This window comes from Ictidomys tridecemlineatus, unplaced genomic scaffold, assembly GCF_052094955.1.
Source record: "Ictidomys tridecemlineatus isolate mIctTri1 unplaced genomic scaffold, mIctTri1.hap1 Scaffold_630, whole genome shotgun sequence".
Classification (NCBI taxonomy): domain Eukaryota; kingdom Metazoa; phylum Chordata; class Mammalia; order Rodentia; family Sciuridae; genus Ictidomys; species Ictidomys tridecemlineatus.
The window spans coordinates 121,560-144,291 of record NW_027524349.1 but is presented as its reverse complement, the minus strand read 5'-3'; positions in this window follow the sequence as shown (position 1 = coordinate 144,291).

Sequence of the window (22,732 nt, the reverse complement as noted above, 5' to 3'; positions counted from 1 at the left end):
GGGAAGAATAGTTTTACCATGCTGTCAGTCTAAGTCAATCATAGTCATAGGAGACTATGTCAGTAGTACTTGAAAAGTGTCATGGGTATATCATTTTAGAGTCCTATTTGTCAGAATTAGAAATTAAGTGGCTCCTCCATAAAACCTGAGAATAAAGTAATGTACTCTCTTCACAGTTGGGAATGTAGAATAGGGGAATAGAAGGTAGTTTGTTCATAAAGCACAAAGTTAAGAACTTGGCAAACTATTTTATTAATAAATAAATGCCTCAAATGAATGTGGTGATTTTTGTTTTTTTAAAAAGATATTTTTTAGCTCAATGACTTGATCTTCTAGCTACCTTTGGATTCTTTCAAAAAGTTAACCTTACAAGATTTAGCCCATTGTAACTATATTTCATTAAATACATGACAATCTTATAAGCCATGTATTATAATTTTTAATTTAGTCACAGCAAAATGACACAGCAAATGAAGTGATTCATTCAGAGACATGCAGGCCTAGCAGCACAAGGGAAAGAACTCAGCATGCTATGCTTGAACACTGAGGACCCCTTTCTTTACTTCTAACTTCTGACATTGTAAGCTCTCTGAGCTTCAGTTTCTTCTTCCTTTTTTTAATATTTATTTTTTAGTTGTAGATGGACACACCATCTTCATTTCAGTTTTATGTGGTGCTGAGGATCAAACCCAGTGCTTCATATGTGCTAGGCAAGCATGCTACCACTCAGCCACAATCCCAGCCCCTCAGTTTCATCCTCAGTTTCTTCTTTGTCAAATGAGCATAACAACATCTATTTCAAAATAACTGTGAGAATATGCAAATGCATGTGAAGAGCCTTGCATTTCATAGGCTGTCTTTCTTCATCAGATCTCCAAAGACATCTCAAAGAGATTTCGATGCTTAGAACACATGTTGAACTTATAGATTGTATACTGCCACGGGTATCTTCCCAGTAGTCATGCTAAAAGAAACCTCCTATTTTTAAACAGATGCAGATTGAAATAACTGAATTTTTAATAGCATGGACTCTCCCTGTCAGGAAATTAGATTGCCCATTTGGGCTTCAGATCAGTTAGGATTCAGCAGATGCCCATTGGGTAGTGGTATTCTAAACAAGAAATAAAGCCATAAGGCAAAGCTTGGTAGGCAATGGGCCAGATATTCAGAAAGGACTCCAGTCCACTAGTTCAGAAAGAATACTGGAAAAACAGTTTGGGCTAGTGTTCATTCAGGAGCAAAGGGAAGAAGAGAACTTATTCCATTTTTTCCAAAATAGTCTCAAGATCTTTAATCCTAAAGATCTGAGGCAAATTCACATGGATGCACTCTAGAATCTCCTCCCTTTATCAATGAAATTAATGCCACCAAATCTTTAAACTTCTTCCTTAGATGAAAAATTTTCTTACAGCCCTATTAATGCTTCAACTATTTAGTCACCTAGAAGTCCCTAAGTTGGGACTTTGCTCTTTTTATCCAGCAAAAGTTAATGCTTTTGCTATAATATCTCTGGCACCCCAGGAGCAATTGTCCAGTTTACTCCTTTTTTAATTTAAAAAAATTATATGATTTACTTAAGATATGGACATATAATCCCTTTTTTACCTTCTAAAAATTCACTCCTCCATCCCACCATCTGCTAGTTGCTTTTCTTTCCCTGAAACTGTTGATAATAAATTATAAATCATGAATTAGATACATCTCAGCTGCTTTTCCCTAGCAACTTCTTTGCAATGACTCCCTGTAGGAGCTTGGCAAAAAGATTGCTTTAGAAATGATTCCAAGTAAAAATTTAGTAGTCACCAAGTAATAGAATCCAAATCTTGAAACTGGTCATTTTTCAGATTAAAACTGAGGTTGTGAAGATGTGAGACTAGAGACTCCTATCTGTTTAGTGAAAGAAACTAGATCCAGGACCAACACCTAGGTCTTCTGATTTCTGGTAAATTTTTGCATTATAACATTTGCTGTTCTTTTTAAAATGCAGTTTTAATATTTTTAATAGGAAGGATTACATAGAAATTTTGGGGAAATTATGTTGATTCTGTCAGCTAGGTAAAGATGAGACAAAATGAAAATCAGCTAGACACAGGATCCATAAAGGTCAGTGAAGGATGAGGGGGAGGATGGATGACTTGAAGCAATTCATTAATTCATAAAGCTACATCCTTAATAAACCCCCCACAGAGAATATGTGTGAGTCACCTAATATCTCCAACCGACAGATCACAAATTTCTCTGTAAACAGGGGAAACGATTATTCCACTCTTACCTGCAAATATTAATTGCACAATAATGACATTTACATAATGAGACAATGGAACAAAAAAAAGTCAGTTGAAAATGTGATTAGTTGGGAGCAATAGTCCTCACAATTATAGTTCTATACTCCTCATGGAAACTTGCTCACATATTGCCAGAGAATAATCACTAGAGATTTACTGAGCTGGGTTCTATTCAATGGGAGTTATGGAAAACATAAGATGATCATTGGGAATCATGAGGCTTCTGTTCTTATTTAGGTTACAAAGTTAAACACATATGTATAATAATTTAAGAAACACATAAGCACTCTAATTCTAAAGAATGGGTTGAATTATCAAGTACCCAAATCATCCAATAGTTGAAATTATATTATTCTGTGTTAGCAAGATTGCAGTCATTGTTAGTATTGTGTAGTTACTGTATTAAACTGGATTCTCTAGAAAACAAAACCAATAAGATTTAGTGTATTTGAGAGAAATATTTTAAGTAATTGGGAACCGGCTCGTGCCATAGTGGGTTCTGACAAGTCTGAAAATTAGAATAGGATGGCAGACTGGCATTGCAGTAATAGCAATTCAGGCTGTGTAGACTTGGGTTCAAATTCAGCCCAAGGGGAGTTGTTTCTATGTTGCAGTCTTGAGAATTCCTTCTTCAGAAAACTTTCTCATCTTTACTCTTAAGGCCTTATGAGTACTACTTGGATTAGATCCACCCACTTTATAGAGTGTAATCTGCAATCCCAAAAGAACCAAAGGCCAAATGTTTTCTCTGATATGTGGTTGCTAATTCACAATAAGGGGTGGGGGAGAATAGAGGTAGTTTAGATTAGACAGAGGGAAGTGAAGGGAGAAAAGGGAGTGTGAAGGACAGTGGAATGAATTGTACATTATTACCCTATATGCATATGTGATTTTATGACCTGTGTAACTCTACATCATGTACAAGCAGAAGAATGAGAAATTATACTCCATTAATGCATTCTACTGTCATGTATAACTAATTTTTAAAAATTAAGTTAGAACATGATTACACCTGAACCAATGTTAATTTTTATTTTCTTTCAAAATTATTATTTACTTTTAGATTGAATTTTCATTCTATAATAATAGAAGCAATATAAAGCTGTCTTTCTTAAAACAAAAATAAATAAATGAAATTTTAAAAAAAACATCAGAGTAGCATTTATATTAGTGTCTAACTGAACAAGTGGACACCATAGGTTAGCCAAATTTTTTTTTTAATTTTTATTATTAGTTGTTCAAAACATTACATAGTTCTTGACATATCATATTTCATACATTTGATTCAAGTAGGTTATGAACTCCCATTTTTACCCCGTATACAGATTGCAGAATCACATTGGTTATGCGTCCACTGTTTTACATATTGCCATACTAGCGTCTGTTGTATTCTGCTGCCTTTCCTATCCTCTACTATCCCCGCTTCCTTCTCCTCCCCTCCCATCTTCTCTCTCTACCCTATCTACTGTAATTCATTTATCCCCCTTGTTTTTTTCCCCTTTCCCCTCCCTTCCTCTTATGTGTAATTTTGTATAACAATGAGGGTCTCCTTCCATTTCCATGCAATTTCCCTTCTCTCTCCCTTTCCCTCCCACCTCTCGTCCCTGTTTAATGTTACTCTTCATCTCATGCTCTTTCTCCCTGCTCTGTTCTTAGTTGTTCTCCTTATATCAAAGAAGACATTTGGCATTTGTTTTTTAGGAATTGGTTAGCCAAATTTATACAAATTCAAGCCTTAAAGAAATAAGTACTTGTAGGAAACTCACACTCATCATTGTATTTTCCAAAATATATGGCATATGAAAATCATGGCCCTGAAGTTCTTTGTCATTTGGTTTAGTCAGCTTTTTCATTGCTTTAACCAAAAGACCTAACAAGAACAATTAGAGGAGGAAACTTTTATTTGGGGGCTCATGGTTTTAGAGGTCTCAGTTCATAAAAGTCTGGCTCCCTTCCTCAGGGCTCGACATGAAGCAGAACATCATGGTGGAAGAAAGCAGCTCAAGACATGACAACAGGGAGTGGAAAGAAAATTACTCCATTTGCCAGATACAAAATATATATATATCCCAAAGTCATACCTCCAGGGACCCACACCTCACCAGCCACACCCTGCCTGCCTTCAATTAACCACTCAGTTATTCACTCTCAGGGCATTAATTTATTGATTGTGTTAAGGCTCTCATAACCCAGTCATTCACCTCTAAACTTTCTTGCATTGTCTCACACATGAGTTTTGGGGGACACCTCATGTTTTAACTATAACCGCATTCTTTCCAAGGATGGGTTGTAAGGAGACCTTTCTCTCCTTGTGTCAGAGCTTCTCACAGCATGGTGGCCAGATTCAAAGAGAGTTCCCAAGAGAGACTTCTGGAAATCGTTCCCGGAGAAAACTTTAGGATTTTTCATGACCTACGCTCAGATGCCTCATGATGATGTCACCCTGTTGATTAATGCATTTACACACATTCCTTCTCTCAAGAAAGGAGGCATAGATCCTACATCTGTCTTGGAAAAGTGTCTAAGATTTTGGAGTCCAGGTTTTTAAACCAGCACAATTAATTAAAATTTAATTAAATTGCTATTATATCTCAGGCTCTGTGCCGAACTCCTAGGTTTCATTTAATATTCTAACTTCTCTGAAATTTGGTAATTTTTTATAAGTAAACTGAGACTGAGAAATGTTAAAACTCTCTAAATCCACACAGCAAGAAAAGTGGCAAAGGCAATATTTTAACCTTAGTGTTCTAAATCCCACACATTTTGCATAACACAACCCAGACTTCTATTGAAAAAGAGAGAATAAAGAAAAATAAAATCAAAGTTAATGATGATTTTTTTAAAAATTGTACCCTGAAGTGAATAATTTTATTTAGGTCTTCCTGTTTTTCATTCATTCTTCTGATAATAAGCCAAACTGATGTTAACTCATACAATGCCCTTAAGCAACTGAGAAAATGTTTCCCATCTAAGCAGATGCAGTCCCCATGGATCATGCCAGTGGAGTTCAGGCTGAATTTCAGCCCTCAGTCACCATCTGAGGGGAGGTGGGGGACCTCTCAGGAGGGAATATTCTGAAAACTCTTCGTTGACTTTGCCCCACACTATCCTCATTCCTCGTTCTTAACTGGGGGCCCTAATTTCTCTAAACTCCCTAATTTCCCTAATTTCCCTAAATTCCAGCTGGAACGTGTGAAACAGATCTGCCCAATGAGACTCGATTTCTGGGTTCTTGTTGAAATCGTTTTGAAAAGGCAATTATTTTCTCTGTACTCTTCATGAGGGATAATATAAACCAAAAGCAGCTGGGGACTCCAGTACAAAGCTTGAACCACCACCCCACAGAGGAAAGCAGAACAAAGAGAGACTGGATCCTCAGATCCCTCATTTTCTGAGCCAGGCCTCTCCCTAGGCCCTTTAGATCCTTGAATAAGAACCACCCTGACTTTCATCTTAATATTGATGTTAAATTGATGACACTTGCAATCAAAAATGTTCTAATTAATGCATCTTCATGATTATAACTTCACTCTCCTTATCTGTAAACAACTGGAAAATCTTGAAAAGCCTCTCTAGATATCTATATCTATCTCTCTCTGAGAGAGAGAAAGGGGTGGGGGAGAGGGAGAGGGGGGAGAGAGAGAGAGAGAGAGAGAGAGAGAGAGAGAGAGAGAGAGAGAGAGAGATTTATTTCTGGACCTCAGTTTCCTCATTTTTCTCAACTGTAATGTAAGATGGAAGGGTCCATAGGACCTTGCAAAGCTAAAATCTATGACGCTGTGATTTTCAATGAATAAGATCAGAAAATGTCTTAATGACATTCCTATTTGTTACCAAACAACTCCAGAGCACTGCCACTTGGTGACTGTGCACTTTTGCCTTCTAGTCAGCAACTAGAAGAATGCCATTCCAAAAGCTTCTAAAGTAATGGTTCAGGTCTCAAATACATGAAATTAAAATGAATAAATATTTGAACAAATATTTATTTGACCTAGACCTCCTCTGAACACACCATCAGTACAAAGAGCTCTGTTTGAAACAGTCTCTATCAACTTGGAATTTTAACCTCATGAGGACATCACACAGTTCATGAGACATGGTAACAGAGGAAAATGATAAAGGTAAGTGATCAGAAGCCTACAAATGCATGAAAGATTTGAATCCGTTAAAGGAAATCCATCAACGTGGATTAATAAAATATATGATTAAATAGGGTCACTATAGATGGAGAGAGAGGCATGAGCAAACAGGGATAATTGGTAACTATATTGTGTGTCAATCTGACATTGCTGATGTCTTGTGGATTAGCGTCTTGTTAAAATTTAGAATAATTTTTATGGGGACACTTGACAGCAATTAATCAGAAATGGATACATAGACTGAAGATAAACATCCTGGGCCCTCCTATTAGACAATAGGAAATTGGAATGTCTATCAACAAGGTTGCCTCTGCACGGATTCATGATCAATAGCATAAAAGCAGAAACCAAGAAAACAAAGGAAGGGATGATGTGCAGTACAAATGACCTTTCACCCCTGAACCCATAGTGTCAGGGCTTCTTTGCTGGTCATTCCATGGAAGCTGCTCTTGCAAGATCACTTGCAACTTTCTAATTATTAAACAGAATATTTGCTTTGTAAGCTTCCCTCTCTGTAAGTAATTTATGTCATTTATCACAGTTGTCTATTCCTCCCTGGAAATGTTTTGCTTTCCTAATTCTTTGCATCCTTGGCCTAAAATCACACCCAAGTCTGTCTTCCCTAAGTATTAACAAGCTTCACTTTCACTTTACAATCTCTCCAGAGTAATTTTTTCTCCAACTGTTCTCCTTCTCTTCTCCTTCATCCAGGACACATAAAATTCAATAATTCTAAAACTAATTTTATTATTTATCTTAAACCTCATTTCTCCTACTATATAAATTTCCTATTCAGCACCATAACTTATTTAATACCCAAGTGAAAAACTTCATAATCATCTTCAATTCACCAACCTTACCATCCTCCAACATTAAATCATCACTAAATTCTTTTAGACTAATTTGCCTTATATCTCTCATATTATCCCCTATACTCACTGGAACTACTGGGTCCATTCCTCTTCATTTTTCAGTTGGATTGACAGAGGCAAGAGTCTGCAGCAAAAATGAAGTGCTCACTCTCAAGCAAGGAGATACAATCTCACAGTGGTAAAGATGAGACGAAAAAGAAGAGAAGGAGGAGAGTTTGAAACAATGTGCTCTCTGACCCATTTAGCTAGTCTTTGTCAACAAACTGCAAGGAAGCATATCACATCTCTTCAGCAGCAGTATGCTTGCTTGCTCAGGTAATGAATGCACACCACTTGCTAAGATTGTTTTCAAATGGGAGGGAAATGTCACATTTTTATTGTGCATAAGCTAGAAGATACGGAAGAATACCCTGTGGACTAGTTTCTGGCCCTGGACTTTTCTCACTTGTTCCTCCTACTATCCTGCTTTATCTGGATTTGGACACCAAGGACCCATTTATACCCATTAGGACTCTGGGCCCTGCACCTTCATGTCTCGATGTCAGTGAGTTGGAGCAGTGGGTCTTAGTACTCCTGAAAGTTGTCCAAAGATGGCTCACAACAGTTTAATTATCCACATAAATAACTGTAAACCATGAAATATTATTCCACTAACATCAAAGTGAAAGTATCCCAGCTCATCTTTCCAAAATTGTCTGCAGCCATTCCAGTACTACCCAAATCAGAAGTGTGACAGAGGTAAGTCAGAATGAAAAGAGATACCTGTCTTAGCCAATCGTGGTTTAAAAATCTTACCTTTGCAAATTTTACAAAATTACAGAGCCTTCTAGACACATTGTTAAGGTCTTTCCTCCGTTCATGCAACTTAGTGACCCTGGACTTGCATAAGCTCATCCACATATCTGTCCCAGTGAGCTAGGTTTGCACCCAATACCTGGAGCAAAGCTGTCCTGCATACACATACAGAACTTAGAGTCTGGCCATATTAAGAAACTCCTCATTCTTTCATGAATATACACATGCAGCTGCCTGTTTGGAAAGCTCTCTTTTCTCCTTGCTTATAACTATCCAGTTTATTTTTTCACCTTTAAGGAGCATTCCCTGACCACCTCTAAACAAAGTTCACTGCTTTGTGCCTTTAAAGTATCTAGAGGCTACCATTAATATTTCATTTATTGGTTCAATCATCAAAATGTACTGAGAATCTCCGGTATGCCAGATACAGTGTTGGGCTACAGCAGTAAACAGAACAAAGTCTGTAACATCGTGGAGTTTGCATTCTAGTAGGTGCAGGTAGACAATAATCAAACACAGAAGAAAATGTGTAGAGTGTAATTTCTTTCAAATGAGACACAATGTTTTGGGGAAGAACTGGCTATTTTACAACTGTCCAGTGGAAAAGAAATCAAAGAAAGTGAAGTTTTAAATTATTTGATATCTGAGTGAAGAGCTTTCCAAGAAGCAGGAAAGCCTTGAGACCTTAATGAATATGTTGCTGGTAGGTTTGGGGTTTGTTAGGTAGTGGTTAGTAATGAGCAGTGAAATATGAACCAGTAACATAGCAGAACCACAGGGTTTCTTTGAATTTCCTTTATGAACAATCAAGTAACTTGATTGTTACTAGAACAACAACTGGTATACTAACCCTGAGAATACACACACATAAAAACAAATGGAACAATTTTTTTTTAAATACAGCAAGAAGAAAAGATCAATAGGTCTAGCTAACTCCTGACAGGGTCTACTAGGGTCATTATAAAGTTAGAAATTATGGCTTCTCAATGTATATTAGAAGGAAATTTTCTTCATCAGTTCAGGTGCACTAAGATGAAGTCACCTGGTCACTGACTTCAGAACCCATATTAACATAGAACTGACTTGCAGATGAAGTCTCCTGAATGAGATGGTCACCAATACAGTTCTGGAGAAGACTGGCCCAATACGAAGGAGGAGATAAAACTCTGATTGGAGACTGCAGAAGGTGGAACCCAGTTCTCCTGGTGAACATCAAACAGTAATAAATTTGGAAAAAAAAAACAAAACTTTTTTTCCTTTGTCATTCTCTGCTCAGATATGACCCACTCTTGAGAGAGAGTATGTTCTTCACATGAGCCTCGCTTTAGTTTCACTCATAATAAAATTCTCTTGCTTGGCTTTTCATGTCTGACTTTAAATTTTTTGTTGTTGTTGTTGGGACACAAGAACCAATGTTTGGAGCTTCAGCTCTCCACTCCCCTGTGACAGTTTCAAGGAACAACAAAAGAGCCCATGATGTTGTAGAACAATGAAGAGACAAGAAGTACCATATGAAATCAGGGAGACAACCAGAGGGCTCCTGAATCACTGCAGACCTTTCGAAGCCCTTGACTCTTTCCCTGAGTGAGTTGGAAGCCACAGACAAGCTGTGACCAGAGGTTGAAGTGAATTGACTCACTATTTAAAAGCATTACTCTCTTGAGAATAAGCTAAGTTTACAAGAGCAAAAATTATAGGTTATTAATATTTGAGTTAAGGGTGGTGAGGGAATATTATTTTAAAGCCAGCAGTAGTCTCTTGGGGAGAAAATGTTTGTTCAGAAAAATAATGTCCTCAGGATGTGGTCAGAATGGATTAAGAAAGACAGAGAGCTGCATTATTCTTCATAATGGAGTTGGAGAAAGGTTGAGCCCTGGGGACTATGCAAGGAGGAGATTAATGAATATAGAGCCTTGGAGAGAGCAGCACACCCTCAAGGCAGGAAAGTAGGAGATTCAAGAACAAAGAGAGAAATTCCCTAGTGGGCAGAGGACCTCTTATGAAAAAAATATGAAATATCCAATTTTATGTCATCTAACACACTATCCCATAATATCAAAAAATCCTTCCAAATTTTCAAGAAATCAAAAATCTAATACACACACATGCTTCATCTGTGTACTACTGTGAGCGAATGAAGGAAAAAGGACTGCATCATGGAAAATTGGCATGAGTGAAGGAAGAAATGAGGAACAGAGAATAAGATATGAGTACAGCCAACAAGGCAGGGGAAGTGTGCAGGCTAGTAAAGATCAGAGAAAGAGTTGCATAAGAAAGATATTAGGTAACTCCTCGTGGTGTGAAGGAGCCCAAGACACTATTTACATAATTAAGGAAGAGTGACCAGAGACTAACAAAATCCAGTGTAACCATTGGATTACCTTTGTATTCACAATGCATAATAATAAAGGGCTCTTGTGTGAGTTCCCATGTTTTACTTTTCAAGCTAATGTTTACATTGAGCTTACTGTGTTCTGAATCTTATGTTAAGTGCTTTATAAGAATTCTATGAACTAGATACCATTAATACCCCACATTAAGTATCAAACACCAAGTCTTGAGTAAAGCACTTGATCAAATATGAACAATCAGAATGGGACAGAGGCAGAATTTGAATCCAGGCTGCAACTTCTAGAGCCAATGCTCTTAAGATGCCTTTGTATACCTCTGTCACAGAGGTCACCATCCATCACCACATTTCTGCTTACAAACCTGACATTAATTCAGAACATGGAAGAACAATGTGTTTGTGTGTGTGTGTGGGGGGGGTCCTGATAGATACTAGAATGTCTAATTGGAGTACAGTCAAATCCTGGCCAAAGAAATTAAAAAAAAATAAATTGTATACATTAGAGGATATCTTAATATTATAAAACAGAAGAAAAACAGAGGAATTGGCTTCAGAGCACAGAATTTAAAACAATAAAAAAGTCACTTGAAATTTAAAGATGTACAATGAGACCCACGTTCTGTATAATTACCATGCATTAATTTAAAAAAAACTGTTGAGATTTTTAAAAAAGAAATTTTAAAATATATATTTTCTAAACATTGGTTTGAAACACCATCTTTAATATAGTTGTTTTACCAATCTTAATTGGACACTGATATTCAAGTTAGAGCAGCATGAAGACAAGGGAATTGAGATTGTACAATTCATGGAACAAAGAATTTTAATCAACATGTCTTGGCTGAGGGCATGTGTGTGTGTGTGAGTGTGTGTGGTTTTTTTATAACATCTTCCAAGATAAGTACAGAATGACTCCTCAGCCATCTTGGACTTACAGGAGACTCACAATCACTGCGTATATGATTAGATAATCAGGGAAAGGACAAATTGTCAAGGAGAGATTAAGAAAGGAGAGTCCTGAGATGCTGATAAGACTTAAGCCTACATTGACTTACTTTTTATTTTTCTTAACTGGTACTGGAAAAAGCCACAGCTTATAAGTTTGAAGAAATGAACTTTTTTTGCCCTTGAAATAGTCTTTTTGAGAAAAAAAAATGAAAGAGTAGCTCAAGCTGTATAATATAATTGACTTGCTAAGAACATGGGGGAAAAAAGTCTTTGGAAATTAGTGTATGCTCAGTATCAGGTATTTCTGTGACTGCTTGCCAGGGTTGGCAGGTTTCTTCTTGAAGGCAGAGCTATTTAAGTATCCTTTGTCTCATTACAAACTCATGCAACAAAAGTACGGAATTGTCAGACACAAAGGAGAAATTATTTATTTTCATCAAAAAAATTGTTTTTTGGGCCAGCATGGTAGCACATGTCTATAATCCCAGTGACTTGGGAGGCTGAGATGGGAGGATTACAGGTTCAAAGCCAGCCTCAGCAATTTATTGAGACCCTTTCTCAAAAGCAAAAATAAAATAGGTTGGGGATGTAGTTCATTGGTAAAGTGCCCCTGGGTTCAATCCCTAATACTAAAAATGATAATAATAATAATAATAATAATAATAATAATAATAATAATACATTAGGCCCATACTAAGAGGTTACTATTGCCTTAGGACTTGGAATAAAAAATTAGAAAGATATAATTCCTGCCCTCTAGTCACAGTGTAGAGGAGACTCAAGCATGGAAGCCCTCAGAACATATATTCAGCTGGCATGCACCGCAAGACCATCCCACTCTTTTACAACTGAGTTCCTCCTACTTGGCTAGTATCTACACCAAACTGGTTGTTAAATATTTTTAACTATCACCCTTGTAAGCAATTACAATGTTATGTGATATGTCTTACATTAAAGGAAAATATATAGTGTCAAAAAAATACAGAAAGGACATTCACTACATCTTAAATTGAAATGGAAATAATAAATAGCCTTATCTGCCCTGTGATAGGGGCTGGGATTGTGGTTCAGTGGGTAGAGCACTCGCCTAGCACATGCGAGGCCCTGGGTTTGATCCTCAGCACCACATAAAAATAAATAAATAAAATAAAGGTATTATAAGTAAATAAAATAAATATTTTTTTAAAAAGATCTCTTATAAATTATTGGAACTAAACTCCTCACTACAGAAGAAGAGATGGAACCACAGAACGTCTCAGTGGCTTTCCAAAATTCCCCACTTAGGTATGATTAGAGGGAGGTGGATGAGAATCCAGGTCTTCTAATTTATTGTCTCAAAACTCTTAGAACCACTATCCCACAACTCCTCAGTAATGCACACTGTTGTCCCTGCCTAATTCCTGACTGTTTTCATGCTCACTGAACTGCCCTCATGCCTTCCCCATTTCTCACCTAATGATTCTAATAACTTCACTAAAACATCAGCAAAGACTAGAGAGAAAACCTGGGCTTGAGTTAGCAAGCATTGGTTACATTATTTACTGATTCATGACCTTGGGGAAAAAATTATGTCTCTTGGTCTCAATTTCTTCATTCAGAAAATGGAAAAAGCATGACTGTGCGTTTATGAGATTTAAAATAAACCATGAGACTGCTTTCAGTTCCTCCCTACTTTAGTCACTTCGCAAAGTGATCTCTCTCAGATCTGACCAAAGGTAGTCCCTCTGCCAAAATCACTTTGATGGTTCTTAAGGCCCAAAGGCAAAAACCTAAACCTCTAAACATGGTACACAAAGTTCTTCACAACCTTGACCCAAACTTCTTTGCAATTTATCTCCAATTACTCCTCACAATATTCTGTGTCCTACTTACCCTAAACTTCCTATTGCAGCCCCCAAATATGGCATGCGTCCTACTCCTCTGGGTTTTTTTGTGTGTGGTGGGGGGGGAGTTGTGTGTGTGTGTGTGTTTTTGAGGGGAGATATTGGGGATTGAACTCAGGGACATTCGACCACTGAACCATATTCCCAACCTTATTTTGTATTTTATTTAGGGACAGGGTCTCACTGAGTTACTTAGCACCTCGCTTTTGCTAAGGCTGGATTTGAACTCACAATCCTCCTGGCTCAGCTCCCAAGCCACTGGAATTATAGGCATGTGCCACAGCACCTGGCCTGTTCTTCCGTTTTGATGGTACATTTCCACTTCCCAGCATATACTCCTCCCTCTACACCCACCTCTCACTCACAAATTTGTCTATCTCCCTAATTCATCCTTAAAATTTTTGCTTTAATGTTTGACATTTTTTTGCAACCAGAAAGGATTCAGGTACTACTTTTATAATTAAAAGGCTAAATATTCTGGGGGAAAATTTATGTCCACGTTTAAATGTTACCTCTTCTGTTAAAATTTCCAGATACTTTGCTCATTTAATTATAATTTTGTGTTAATTTTATAGTTTTTACCTTTCTCTGTTATTAATAATATAATAGACTTATGTGTCTGCCTCTACTGAGTCACTGAGGCAGACAGCATGTTTTATATGTCCCTTATCACTCAACTCAAGAACTAGACCCACAAATAATATGCCAAAAGTACCTCTGAAAAACTAAACAACATGGAGTCAGGATTGTATCCCACAATCTTGAGCAACCCAGACTGTAGCATGCTTTAGAGATTTTCTCTTTCAGGGAAGGATATAGAGACCAATGTCGGAGCACCCAGTTTAGATTCCCCTACAGTAACTCAACAGTAATCCTCCTGCTCTAAAAACTGTTGTGAGCCACGTTATCCGACACATTATAGGAAATCACTAGACCAGGCTTGCCCCAGGAACTGTTTTCTCGATTCCTCTGACTTTGTAACACCCGATGTGCTTTTTAAAAGGCAAAGTCTGGGGTGTTTGATTAATTTCAACCAGGCAGCATGAGTACTCTTTGGGTAGGTAGTACCTGTGAAAAACAGCATGAAAACTGATGGCTTGGTGCTGCTCAGGGTAGATAAAAAGATGTGAATAGCATACTGTTCACTGATCATTTTTAAGAGTATAATTATGAATATGACACAAATATTAATGAAGATTTCTTAGAGTTATTATTTGACTCATTAATTCTTAAAAAAAATCAGTAAGAGATTACAACCTGTTTGAAGGATAATCCAAAGACCTTGTCTCTGTGTATTTGAGTCTAATGTATGTTAAAATAATAAATACACTGAAAACATGGAAAATGGGTAGACAGAAATTGAACTGTCAACTGTATCATCTTGAGAGACAAATTCCTTTGCTGGAAAAGAATCATCGCATCAATACCAGAATTCTACTACTTACAAAGTTATAAAACAACTTGAGATCTACAATAAATAACCTGGAAGTAAAGTGTGTGTTAGACAATGCCCAGTTTTCCGTTGATGACATCAGATGATCTTTGTTGTTCATTTCTATGTCTTTCACTATTTTTTCCTGTAATGTCATTCTAATGAATTGACATTTTGAAGCACTAATGTAGTTTCCACAAAAATATTACTTCTATCAATTTAGCAGTGTGTCTGTTCTCTGGGCATCCTACTAAATATTCTGACTGTTATTCAACATTGCCTTATAACAACATGATTTAAAAAGTAGAACTGTGTTTCCTAAATTGATTGTCCATTAGATTTAACAAGGGTTTTTCTTAATATCCAAATTTTTTCAGTCATCTTTCAGGAAATTCTCATTTATGGAATGAGAAAGGAAGTGTAAGTATTTTCTTAATAAGTACCCTATATGTACCTATAAGTACCCTATAAGTACCCTATATGCTTCTTTTGGTTAGGCAAGTAGGAAAATACTGAATTAAAGCAAGGTTGAAAATATACAACTAAATATAATTTTAAGTATTCTTAAATTAATTAAACAATGCTTGAATAAACTTTTACTTAACCTAGAAGGCTTATTAAGTCTTTTGTTTTTAGAAGAGTGTCTAAATTTGTGGCTACTTACTGTCTATACTAGTTATACCCTAGTAAATATTTATATAATAATAATATTTATATAATAAATATTTACTAGGTTATAACCATTAATTGCATCTGAAAAAAAAAACTCTCTTTTAATTTTTCAAAGGTCTGATTCTCTCCACATATTTTTTTCACCATAGAGTGATAGAGCATTCTTGAGCTAACAAAATTAATTTTAAAATGTGACAAAGTGATCAGAAAGCAATAAACTGAGGTAAGTCACAAAAAAAAAATAACAAATAACTGATCCAACAGAACCTAAAATCTGAGTTAGTGTGGGAAAGAGGCACAGATAGGGTCGTGAGTCAGAGTGAGAACTGAGTCCCAAGGGCAAATCCAAGATCAATTTTTCAGGAGTGTAAAAAGAGGAAAAGATAATGTTTAAGGAAACAAATACAGTAAGTACAGACAAATTTCTAGTTCCACATTTTTCAGAGAGAAAGATTTTTTATCCTTATAACAGATTGAATCTCAGCCAGTACACATCATTACATTGAGATATTTCTGTAGTAATTGGTAAGTGGTCATTTTCTGAGCCATTTACGTTCCTCTTAGCCAACTCAGGATCCAGAAACTAAAGAGATAATATCCTATATAGCAGAGGACCCCCAAAGTCCACACCAGTCCTATGTCCTGTGACAACTGTGATGGCTTTAAGCCCGCATCCTACTGGCACTTAAATACTGTCTGTTTTAGTCAACTTTTCATCACTGTGGCCAAAATACCCAATAAGAAAAATTTAGAGGAGGAGAAGTTCATTTTGGCTCACAGCTTTAGAGGTTCAGTCCATTGATGGCTAACACCATATGTTTGGCCCCTAGGTGAGAACATCATGGCAGAAGGGCATGGTGGAAGAAAGCAACTCAGGACAGAGCAACCAGGAAGAAGAAAGAGTGTTTTGCTCACTACAGACAAAATATAAACAGCAAAGTCACATCCTCAGTGTCTACACTGCCTTCAACCACACCCTATCTGCCTATAGTTTAATCCATGAATCCATGAGTGGATTAATCCATTTATTAGGCTATACCTCTCAAAATCTAATCATTTTGTCTCTGAAAATTCTTGAATTGTCTCACACATGAACTTTTGGGGGACACCTCATATCTAAACCATAATGCTGTCTATTACTCTTGCTAATAGAGATGCCTCCACTAATCTTTCATGATTCTGTGAACCAGATTCCTGTGCTACCAGAAGGAAACTAATTTTCTCCTGGAAAAATGCATAGTTGTCTTATTATTTTAGCATTGGAATTCAATATCTTATGAACCTGAAAGAATCCCCAATGAAGTTTCAAGTACTCTCCCCACATGATGAGGACCTTCTTTGCAGTTTCTCAGCTTGGGCAGACTGTTTCAACCAACTACTTCAATAGTTCATCCTGCAAATTTCAGCCTCAGAGAAGCCATCCTTGACCCCATCTGTTAGACATCCTGTTATATGTTCCAATTGTGCCTTGCATCTTTGCACAGAACTCTGCACATTTGAAACTTCTTAAGTTAATATTTATAATTATTTGTTTACTTTTTGCCAGCAAATTTCACGTGGACAGAGACATGTTTGTTTTGCTTATTACTATAGCTCCACCACTGCACTTGGTATATTCTCAATAAATATTTGCTGACAACAAATAACACTTAGAAAAGTTACAAATTTTTAATTTATTCCTTAAAGGCTATTCATAGTTTTAGCTATTTTCTCGTAACTAATAGAAGTTATGTATATTAAATTTTAAATTTCTGAACTAAATGAGATTTTTCTGAATATGTATGCTTTCATAGAGCCATCTAGTGTCCATTTTGTTCAGTGAGATAAAAATGAAATAAGGCCAAGAAACACACAATATACCCAACCATAAGCAATACATAATTTCCACCTGACAGTAGCAATTTATATCAGCTGATCACTTCAATGTCTTTCCTAAGCTACCTCTCCCTTCATTATATAGACACTGAATTAGTCTTTCTAGACTGCTGATAACTAAAACTATGAGAGATCTCTAACTAATGTGATACAATAAACAATGTGTTGCTACTTCTTTCCTCTGAAAATCCCACTAAAATGACAGTAAAGGAAGAGCATAATCGTGACATGTAAGGATTAAGAAAAACAAGGTAGGAAGCAATGGCAGATAAGAGAGGTAAGAACATCTTAGGACTTAGAAAGGAGAAGGATGAGTGGCAGCTAACATCACCATGAGAAAAATCTGAAAGCAAAAGATGCTGTGGAGGAAGCTAACAAGAAGGAAGGTGAACCCCAAAACATCTCAAAAATAGAAAACCACCAGTTCTAAAGTTATAGCACTTCTCAAGTAGAATCTGCTCCAGTGAGTGTAAATTGAGGAAAACATGAAATCTTGCTATCTAAGATACAGGATATCCAACAAAGAAAAGGGGTAAAGGGAATTCCCAGATTGATGTTAAAAAGAAATCTCAGGATTCTCTCAGTGGAATATAGAGCCATCCAGTATAAATTGGTGCAGGAAGATAGGGAACTCTAAGGAATATCTAAAAAGGAAGACAAAGAAACAAACAAAATTACTACTTGAATATATGGGTAAGAGATTGCAGTTCTACCAGAATATTCAGGGATGTATTAGTCATAGGTGCATGGAAAAACAGAAAATTTTAAAAAATGAGAAAAATATAAATATAGTAAGTTATTCAGATGAGAATATTGAAATATTTAATAACATAAAAATTAAGTATTGATTTCATCAATTATAACTCCCTTGGGAAGATGGAGGGAAGAAAACTAGTGGAGGTGACAGACACATGTAAAAGAGCTAAATAAATAGTTAACTATTTAAGTATCAAAACTGAAAACATAAAAACTAACTTTAAAATTACATCATTTAGAAATATGGAAACAAACTTTGAATAAAACAGAAAGTGGCTTCCTCTGAAAGAATTAAGAGTATGACTGCTAACAGAAATTTTATATTATACCTTGACTTCTAAATTATATGCGTGTAAAGCTTTTAAGTGAAAATATATATATCTTGGTTGGGTTTCAAGATGGCGAAGTAGAGAAGGTCACACTCCTGGCTTCTTTGTGGCATGAAACCAAGAAAGCAAGCAGGTAGTTTCTTAGCAAGGTGGGTGGAAAAAGGAGGGGAGGGGTGCTTTACTGAAATTTAATACTGAACACTCAAAGCAGATTGGAGATTCAGAAGTTTGGCTATAATAAAATAAGAAAGAAATTCCAGCCCAAGGCACCAGTGAGAATTATCCCTCTGCGAGCACAGTGAAGGGATAAGGGCATTAAAAGAAACTGCACTTTTAGAAGGCCTGAGCCATGTCTGGGTAAGGAGAGTATAGAAATCGAAGACACTGCCCAACTAAACTGAAAGGTGTGCTGCACAATAGCCTTGTACAGGGAAAAAAAATGCATCTCTCTTGGCGGCAAGCTAAGTACAGACGAAGGTAGCATTTTGCAGCCACAGTGGCAGCTGGGGGAGCTGATTCCTGGCAAACCTGAGTCTGGCCTGAAATACAGGCTCATCTGACTCTCACTGCACAACATAGAGTGTGCCTAAGTGACCAGGAGAAAATCAGACGTGGAGAAAGGTTTATCCAGAGGACAAATGGTCGTGGAAACCCATTTAGCTCTTCCCTTCCCCTCCAATCTGGCTGCTTGCAGGATGAACTAGGAGAGATGCAACTAGTCAGGAATTCGAAAAGGCAGGGAAAGGGAGATTGAGTTTGGAGACTGAAACTGAGACCAGGAAATGTGTTTTCCACAGGTGACAGAGTAGACTAAGAAATGGTTCCTCAACCACAAGAACAGAACCTGGGGAGATCCCTGGGGTGCAGTCTTCCAGTGAGGTCTGGCTGGGTCCTGGAGGTACACTGATTTAAAATCTCAGACCAGGCAAAAGAAAGAAATTAAAGGAATCTGAATAGGAAAAGAAGAGCTCAAACTATCCCTCTTTGTCAATAACATGATTCTATATTTAGAAGATCCAAAAAATTCCACCAGAAATCATAAACAAATTAAACAAAGTAGCAGGATATAAAATTAACACCTGTAAATCAATTACATTCCTGTACACCAATGACAAGTCAACTGAAAAAGAAATTTGGAAAACTATTCCATTCACAATTGCCTCCAAAAATAAAATAAAATAAAATACTTGGGAATCAATCTCAGAAAAGAGGTGAAAGACCTCTTCAATGAAAGCTACAGAATACTGAAGAAAGAAATTGAAGAAGACCTTAGAAGATGGAAATATCTTTTATATTCTTGGATAGACAGAATTAATATTATCAAAATGGCCATACTACCAAAAGCAATATACAGACTCAATGCAATTCCTATTAAAATCCAAATAACATTCTTTATTGAAATAGAAAAATCAGTCACAAAATACATTTGGGAAAATAAAATACCGAGGGCTGAGTTTATGGCTTAGTGGTAGAGAACTTGCCTAGAATGTGTGAGGAATTGGGTTTGATTCTCAGCACCACATATAAACAAATAAAGAACATAAATGTCCATCAACAATTAAAAATATGTGTTTGTGTCTAAAAAGAACATCAAAACTGTCACTATAATTAAAAGAGAGAGAGAGTAATTAAAAGAGAGAGAGAGAGAGAGAGAGAGAGAGAGAGAGAGAGAGAGAGAGAGACCCAGAATAGCCAAAGCAATCCTGAGCAAGAAGAGTGAAACAGGAGGCATCACAATACCAGACTTTAAACTATACTACAAAGCTAGTGTAACAAAAATGGCATGGTATTGGCTCCAAAACAGACATGAAGACCAATGGTACAGAATAGAAGACACAGAGACAAACCCACATAAATACGGTTATCTCATATTAGAAAAAGGCACCATAAACATACTTTGGAGAAAAGATAGCCTCTTCAAAAAAAAAATAGTGCTAAGAAAACTGGAAATCCATATGTAGCAAAATGAAATTAAACCCCTATCTTTAACCCTGCACAAAATTCAACTCAAAGTGGATAAAGGACCTAGGCATTAGACCAGAGACTGTACCTACTAGAAGAAAGTGTAAGCCCAAATATCCATCATGTTGTCTTTGGAAACAAATTCCTCAAAAAGAATCCTGAAGCACAAGAAGTAAAATCAACAATCGGTAAATGGGATAGTTTCAAACTAAAATCTGACAGCAAAGGAAACAATCAATATATGAACAGAGAGCCTACAGAATGGGAGAAAATCTTTGCCACCTGCACCTCAGATACAGCATTAATCTCCAGGATATATAAAGAACTCAAAAAACTTAGCACAAGAAATACAAATAACTCAATCAATAAATGGGCAAAGAAATTGAATAGACACTTCACAGAATAGACACTTCACAGAAGAAATATGACTGGTTCAACATCTCTAGCAATTAGAGAAATGCAAATCAAAACTACTCTAATATTTCATCTCACTCCAGTCAGAATGGCAATATCAAGAAAACAAGAAACACTAAATGTTGGGGAGGATGTGGGGAAAAGGGTTCGCTCATACATGTCTGGTGGGACTGCAAAATTGGTGAAACCACTATTGAAAGCAGTATGGAGATTCCTCATAAAACTTGGAATAGGAGCACCATTTGACCCAGTTATCCCACTCCTAGGTTTATACTCAAAGGACTTAAAATCAGTGTACTACAGTGATGCAGCCTCATCAATGTTTACAACAGCTTAAGTCACAATAAACTATGGAACCAACCTAGGTGCCTTTCAACAGATGAATGGATTAAGAAAAAGTGGTAAATATACACAATGAAATATTACTCAACCTTAATAAAGAATGAAATTATGGCATTTGCCAGTAAATGGATGGAACTGGAGACTATCACACTAAGTGAAATTAGCCAATCCCCCCAAACCAAAGAGTGAATGTTCTCTCTGATATGTGGATGCTCACTCACAATAGGTGGGAATGAGAGAGGAGGGAAAAGGGGAGTTTCACCAGATTCCACAGGGCAGAATAGGGGAAGAGAGATGGTATAGGAATGGGAAAGACAGTAGGATAAATCAGATGTAATTTTTCTATGTTTATATATGAATACATGACCAGTGTAAACTCCATATCATGTACAAACACAAGAATGGAAAGTTATACTCCATGTATGTATAATATATCAAAATACATTCTATTGTTATGTATAACTAAAAATAAATTAAATATACACATACATATATATATATAAAATATTTGTTTTTAAAAATTTTTTTAGGTGTAGTTGGACACAATATCTATTTATTTTTATGTGGTACTGAGGATTAAACCCAAGTCTCATCTCTCTCTCTGTCTCTCTCTCTCTCTCTCTCTCTCTCTCTCTCTCTCTCTCTCTCTTTCCATTGTACTTTCACACTGAGGTGTGGTGAAAGAACACATTTTCGGGTTCTGTCTAAAAGGGATCAGTGCTGACAGCCTCTCTTTGACCTCATTTAAAATTTTTATCACATAATATTGAAAAAATAACTTTTCAATGTGTCAATCAATGAGATATGCACAAAAGACACATCACTGCTTTTGTAAAAATTCTCTCTTGTTGGGAGTGCTAAAGACAACTTGCAGTAAAAGAAAATCTCTAAAGATTGTGATAAAAAATGAAACGGAGAGGGGAAATTGGCCACTTCCCTTATCTACAGTCTTTCAGAGAGGGTCTAAACAGAATGACCTTTGTTGTAAAGTAAACAGTGTAGTCATAAAACACCTGAAGAACTCTACCTGTGCAGTGGGCACACATCCTATCCTGTGTATTCTGCCTGGCTCGTGATTGTGGTGTGGCCTTCTGTTGTATTCCAGCTGGCTGTGACAAAGGAGTAAGAGATAAAATATCCAAAATCTCTTTCTTTGGGATAGGTAAACAGTATGATTGGGGCATTTGCAGCCCTGAGGTTGAATATTCCCCCTCACAATGGGTTCTTGGATATAAACAGCCAATTTTTTTTCTTTCTGGGGGGGCATATTTATAACATCTGGCATCACAAAGCACATTCCTGAGAGCACCAGACATCATCCTTGTCCAATTCCCTACAAGACTTTTTACCAGCAACTCTTTTTCATAATTGGGGCAAAAGAATGGCATTTTTAAAATAATTATTTTAATATTCATTTATTTATTTCTATGCAATGCTAAGGATCCAACCCAGTGCTTCACACATGCTAGGCAAGTGCTCTGTCACGGATCTATAGCCACAACCCCAAAGTCTGGCATCTTATGATAGCCTCTTAGAACCCCTCTAAATAGCTTCTCATACTATAATGGGAGCAGTACTTCAAAGAGGGCTGCTTGTCAGGCATGATCAGTCATCTACCAGGACATTTCTTTTAGCCTACACATTCTGCTTTTGTGTATAGACCCATACTTTTATGATA